Source organism: Lygodium microphyllum, chromosome 20 (assembly GCF_053477565.2).
Source record: "Lygodium microphyllum isolate KBCC chromosome 20, Lygodium_microphyllum_v1.1.10, whole genome shotgun sequence".
In the NCBI taxonomy this organism is placed as follows: Eukaryota; Viridiplantae; Streptophyta; class Polypodiopsida; order Schizaeales; family Lygodiaceae; genus Lygodium; species Lygodium microphyllum.
Genome location: NC_141154.1, coordinates 120,160,659 through 120,168,066, shown reverse-complemented (window position 1 = coordinate 120,168,066; position 7,408 = coordinate 120,160,659).

Sequence of the window (7,408 nt, the reverse complement as noted above, 5' to 3'; positions counted from 1 at the left end):
TCTATTTAGATTTATAATGTTATGGGCCACATGCCATTTCAACATTGACCCTTTACTCTAGTGGTAAGGACGTCGGCTATCATAAAGAAGATGTAGGATTGATTCTAACAAGCAGTGTCACCCTAAGTATGACTTGTAAAGCCCACTAGTGGCTCGTGTGTTAGCATATGCGATGATTATAATGGTCACCAGACCTACATGTCCATTTTTCAAAGCATTGGGGGTAATATTATATGGTCTCCCTTGGAATTTCCTCACTATGTGGCAAGTGCTTATTGCTTAATGTATTTCAAGATAGTAAAAAATATATTTCTTTTAAAGAAATAAGAATCAAATTCAAAATTTGAAATTGAAAATCCCTCCAATCTTCATTAGATGTGTCAAACACAAGATGCTCTTAGACAAGGACCATACATTTTTAATTCCAAAAACTCACAAAACCATTCAATTTTTTAGAGAAACCACCCTTGTGAGTCAAAGGTAGAAAGGGGAGTGGATAAAATATGCACACCACCCCCTCTTTGATTGGTCCACCTCAAATCTCTTATACTTAATGAGAAGATTTCCTAATTAAAAAGTCCACATTTCTCCTAATTTCATTCTTTGGACATCGAGCTATTGCAAAAGACTAGATAGAGATGGTATTAGTTGAGATGCATATACACAAATTTTTCAAAAAATGCAATCAAATATGAAACAAGGTCAAGTATATACTTGTTTACTTCCAAGGCCATCTGTGGTGAAAGCTATCAAACAAAAAGTTGATGGTAAAGTGATATAAGTTTTGACTTAGCCTTTCCATATCAATGCCAACTTTAAGGACGAGAAAAAATATGTTCTTTTCAATGAATTTAGCATTCTTTTTAGCTTGCTTACCCTACAACATTTGATGATCAGATTCTATAATTTTTTTCTAGAAGAGGTACAAGCAATAGCTAGCTTTGTAATTAAGGTTGATGAAAGAGAGATTTTGAAGTGTACAAAATTAGAAATTGTCTCTATTACCTTCATGAATAGAGCACTTTCATTTTTGGTTTTCCATTAGACTATAATACTTGTGTGATTAAGAGCCAACAACTAGGAGAAAAGCTATTTGTCAAGAGATATGGAAACTATAAGATGGAATGGCATATGGATAGGGATTTGAAGACACTCAAATACATGTATAATGTGTCAAACAGACCCAACTCAAGGTGTCCCTACCTCTATTACATATCTCTAGCCACATAATTGGGAACCTAAGCAATTAGAATAGAGCTCCCTCCTCCAAAATCTCCTACTATAGATCCACTCTAACCAAGCATGTAGTTGAGCTTCTTATGGCTTCTTTCTTCTCCACCAAAATTATATTTTCCACTCCTCCATTGAAAGCCTGAAATCCAATAACTTTGGAAATGGCTTTCAAGCCATTATTGGTAAACTTGGAGAGATCAACAATCTATTGCAATAATTTGTAACAAAAATATATCCACGTTCTTTTCAACTTCTTCATCTAGACCTATAGCATATTCTCCCTTTTCCTCTTGCACTATGTCTAAAGAAAATCATTCATATATTGAAGGAAAGCAAGAAATCATGTCCTTGTCAATAAGGAGACATTGCTCTTGATTTTTCATGCTTCTTGCATTTCTCATCAATAAGGTTCCACCTAGTAATAAGAGTTGTCCTAGAAGCATCAGTTGCTTTAATGCAATGCACATAACCATCAATAATTGCAAGAATGTCTACATGGCTAGAGTAACATTCCACATGAACATGAAGCTTATGAACACGATAATCAAAGAGCTCTTTTAGATTGAAAGGAACGTTTAGTATAGCCCTAATAGAGATAAACTTTGAAGAGTTTCTTGTTTTGTGTAAAAGATAAAAATGTCTATTACTACTTGTCTTCCCAACAAGTTTCTAAAGAAAGCCTCCTTATGCTCATTTTTGTGTCTAAATTTGTGCAGATAGCTTTTATCTTTAAGAAAAATGATTCATGACAAATTCTATCCCATGTCTTATGAAACACAAAAATAAAGGAATGGATACTTCATACATTACACTAAACTTGCATTTCATAAGATAGTGGATCAAAATCTATAAAACACAATCATTAACATAACAATTCATAAGGGACATGAAACAAAGTGAAATCTCATCAAACTAGGACATCGTATTTCATATTTCATAAAGATAAAAAAATAAAAGGCTTGGGCAATGTTCACAAAACAACTTACTGGCCATGATTTAGCATTAAAAACTAAATGATCTTTTTATCTATTTTTTACACAAAATTTATCTTTATAATGAATTCATATGGATCATACATTGGTAATAAGGAAAAAGATAGTTTGAGAAGAGTTTGAAGCATTTCTTACCTAAGTTTGAAGGCCTAGTGTTGAAAATAAATATTGATGGAGATTGAAGCCTTGAGGTTGTGCCAACATAGTGTTGATGGTTGGAAGAAATTACCTTAAAAATAGATATTTGAAAAAGAGACCCTAAAAGGGTAAGTGATTGTTCTCCTCAAGACTTGTGCCCCTTTTTGTAATAAAAGGTAATCCTTGTCGAGAAAAAAGGAGCTTCTTTCTCTTTTAAAATTTTTTATTTTCTTTGAGGTTGTGCAATGCAATAAGCACCCACCAAGTTAGTATGTGCAATCATTATCTAAAAGCAAGTGTCTCGTTTGGTAAAGTAAGTGCATTGCCACATAATAAGTACCCAAAAATGTGTAATGTTTTTCCTAAACTCATGTCACTTTGACAAGTACATAGGGATTCCTAAATACAAGCTTATTTTCTTTCGGCCAACATCACTCAAAAGATTGTTTTTAGGCCTTCACATTTTCTCTTCCACATGAAACTTTGACAATCATAGTTTCAATCTTTGGTTGAAGGACAACTCATGGAGAAAAATCTTTGAGCACTACTGACCAAGTTTCAAATCCTTTCAATAGCTTTGCTATCACTCAGAGAAAGGAATGTTGTTGAGTTTCATCGTCAAACTCTGCTAATGGATACATTTGTTTGCCGAAATAAAAAATTTGTCTCACTTTCCTAATGCTTAGCAACAATGTTGCAAGGTTCCACATGGTATTTATTCTTGATCATGAGCATTGCCTCCTTAAAAAACCATGTGTCTTATGAAATCTAAAATCACTTCTACCAATATTTCTAGCTAGAAATTTCATGTTTCATCCAACTTGTAAATCACATTCATGAGTTCATTTTGCATTTCAAGTTTTGGTCCCTTGTGTGTCACATGAATATCAAATTTTTGCCTCACTTTCCTAGTGCTTAGTGATCTTGTAAGGTACCAAATGGTCTTGATTCTTGATCAAATACACAAGAGCAAGTAGGGAAATCGAGGGAGCACAAGAGGGAGAAAGTAGAAGAAAAAGAAGCAGAGCATCAAGATCATTGGAAATTGAGTGCTTTGGCTTACTTGAAAGTGTTGATCCATAGGGGTTCCATATGCGTTGCTTTCTACTTGGTAAGATAGGTAAGACGAAGGATACTGTTGCTTTTGACTCAGAGTGTATTTGGATCCTTAAGGATAAAGAAGAGAAGTAAATGATTCTATTCCTCTTGCTAGATTGAGGTATAGCATACTCAAATTTTAATTCTTAAGAACAATGTCTTTATGGTATTGATTTGTTATTTATATGCTCCCTATCTTATTTCTTTTTAGAGGTGCATAATACATGAGTTTCCATTACAAATACAACAAAAAATTGGAGTGCTTGATCCCTCAATCTCCCATTTCATGAGAAGAACTAAACTTGATGTAGATGGGCTGGACACTAGTTCAATCACACTAAATTTGAAATTATGGAGCTTCTATTGATTGTATACCATGAAAACTTAGTAGTTTGCTATTCTATCTCATTTTCTCATAGTATTTTTAGACCAAATTATAAGCATATGACTGTTTTTAGTTCTCATTGGAGCTTGATTGCAATAGATTTCATTGACATACAATGTTATTTATTTAGTTCTTTAAAGGTATCCCGTGGAGATGCCAAGATGTAAGTAAAATAATCTAGTTTTTCACAAATTATTACAATATTAAGCATGTCTAGTATGTAAGAGCAAAGCTTCTAAAGTATATAATCACCAATTACATGTAATAAGATCAAGGAGGCAAGGGGGACATGGAGAGTGTGAGAGTAAGAAGGAAGGAGATGTGGTAACAAGTGTTGCAAGTGAAGACATACCATTATCACCTAAGATAAATAAACCACTAAAGAAAGGCCATAGGACTCCTAGAAAGAATATATAAGAAAAGTCCTCACAAAAAGAAATAGATTTTTTGTATTGCCTTGTAAATGTCATGTGTAACCATAGCTTTTCGCTAATTGCCAGGCGTGGCAAAGGCTATTCAAAGTTTGAAAAATCAAGCAAAGGAAGAAGGAATAGTGCTCCCCATGCGCAATGTTGTATTGGGACAACATAAGAATAGTCATAAAAGAATATCCCATTCTCTAAAAGGTTTTTTTTCCCCCTATCTTTGTACATTTCTTCTCAAATAGAATTGTGCATAACATCAATAGTATCATTAATAGATTCCAATAGGACCATGCACAATAGTATCAACATTTACAAAATAAATGAGCTGTGTCATACAATAATCTAATGTGAATTTTTAAGAAAGAAATGCATTAAGGATCAAATACTTACAATTAGGCCTATGCATTGAAAACTTTGAGGTTCTGTGTTTCAAACATAACTCTCTATGCATAGATATATGTTGTACCGGTATCTCTTTTACGTTATTCTTATTTGTTCCAAGTCTGAAATATTTGATTGTACCCTTCCAAGCAGAGATGAAAGAGCTCCCACACACGTCTTTTCCTATGTCTTACTTGTTGCATGGCAATCAAATTACCTTTGTTAATTATAGTGGAAAACCATCTTCCGTCATTTTGAAATAAATTAAACATTAATATGGATTTGATTTGAGAGCTTGGGTGCCTTGTTGGAGTTCGAATTTTTGTATCCATGGCAAAGAGAGAGAGAGAGAGAGAGAGAGAGAGAGAGAGAGAGAGAGAGAGAGAGAAACAAGCTAAAACAAAGGAGACAAAGATATGAGAGAAGGAAGACAAAGGAGGAAAGAAAGACTAGTCCTAAAATTTTATATGATTTGAATTTAGATTCAATTGTCATTACCATAAAATCCCCAATATGTCATTAATGTAAAGTAGTTGAGATCATATGCCATTAATGTAAAGGATGTTATAATCACAATTACAAGAGACTAAAAATACGTATATATAATAAAAATTTGTAATAACATTATTTGTATATCTTTTTAAATTTTACTTTTTACTTTTTCAAAAACAGATGTCTCATTATGGAGGCTTAGCTTTCATTTTTCAAAAGCACTCTCTCTGTATATCCTAAGAGGTACTTTCAAGACCTCAAGCCTCTCCCAATGTCCCCTACTCCAAGTGGGGTACGCCATGAAAAGAAACCTAGAAATGCACAAGAGCTAGGGAATAAAGAGATATGCAATGATAATCATGAAAAGGAGACTAATCCAAGATTAAAGATTTCCACTCCATTCCTTACAATGACCTTTTGGAGTTTGCATTTTTTCTAATATTTTTTTATATTTATGGATTTTATCTAAAAGTGAAAACCATCTTATAGGTGTAAGCTAGTTAGGCCAAACTTCCCTAACATTCCTTTGATGTATAATTGAATAAATGCAAGGTCTCTCTTGGGGGCTGTATTTTAAAAGTTATCGTCTCCTCATGATGAGTGTACAACCACTCGTAGTTGCAGTCTTTATAGGACACTACACATCAAAATGTATCAACTCAAGTGTTTTCTTGTATGCATGCTTTTCATGTGGAAATGCATGACTAGCCTACTTTCGAAGTTTGCATGCTAAACATAATTTCAGCATGACATCAACTTTGAAATTTGGTAAACCATCCCTAATCTATTTTGACTACATATGTTGCAAATGTTAATTTTCTTATGCCAAATTTCAATGTCACCCACAACACCTGAACCTTGTGCAAACATAGAAATTTCCATTTTAGGTAGACCTACATTAAGAGTAAAGTGCAAGCCCTTTGCTTACTTATTAGGTCAATGGTGGTCACAAATATTATGAGCTACTTTAGCTTTATATCCTCTTATAACACATCCCACTTAGAAGCTATGGTGCCCTAGTCATCATTTGACTTATGATATTCAACACAAGCTAAGAGCTAGTACCCATACTTGTGCTTAGCACCAAAAGTAGCATTATTGTTTGGGGATAATATAAATTTGGTATCCTTGTTTCTCGAAAGGATGCACAAATATATTGTAATATAAATCTCATAAAGCTTCCAACTCACACAATGTAATCTCAAGGATCTAAATAGCCCTTTATGTTCCTCACAATTGCTAAGTTTCAAGGTTGATGAGTTGTGATGGGGCATTTCTCATAGCTTTCAATAACCCCAATGGGAAGTAATGCCCCTCTCCACCAAGACACTAAATCTAACCAATAATTGCACGAGACGATCAATAAAACAAAAGCAATGTCACCACCAATGGTTTCATGAGACCATCATAGAACTCAAAAGTGGTCCGTAATACTTTTGTTGTTTGCTTTATTTCCCTTGAGTAGAACTAAGTTGTAGGCCTTAGGTGTTGCTCTCTAAAGTTATGACCTCAAAAGGCCTCTCTCATCTAAAGTTCCAAGTTTTTCCCTGCACTTCGGTGATATTGTCCAAGAATGGAGTCCTGGCATCTTCTTATTGAGGGAAGGCTTTTCTTATACCGTTTTATCTTTTGACATGTTTGAAACTTGTCTCGTTCGCGCAATCTTGTACTAAATTGTTAAGAAAGTAAGAGAGAGAATCTTGTATGCTTATGGAAATAAGAAATATGAGTTAGAAGCTGCCATTAGAATGGTCCAAGGTTGAGCAGTATTGAACCATTAGCCAACAATATAATCATTGAAGAAACTTTAGCTCTTATCGCAAAGGATGATGCATGGCAATGAGAGATGTAAGCACAATTGCATGTGTTCATCTTTTTTCCTTTTCTTTTGGGGGTTGGGGCTCATTTAAAACCATTTTTCAAGGTCTTCATAGCCTTATTTTTAGCCATCTCAATTGTAAAATCAATGTTTTTAATATTTTGAAATGCCCTTTTTATTTTCCATGAGCATGCATGAGAGAGAGAGAGAGAGAGAGAGAGAGAGAGAGAGAGAGAGAGAGAGAGAGTTGTGAAGCACATGGGGAAAGGACAATCTTGAGCTCAAGTAGCAACACAAAGCAAGCAAAGCTTCAAACTTTGAAGAGACCCTCCAAGCCTCCAATACCGTTGTTTTGTGCCAAGTAAATCAACTCTAGTTTGAAATTGGATACTTAAAAATTGGGGCACTTGAATATTCTAAAACAAAGGGGTTTTCATGGAACTAT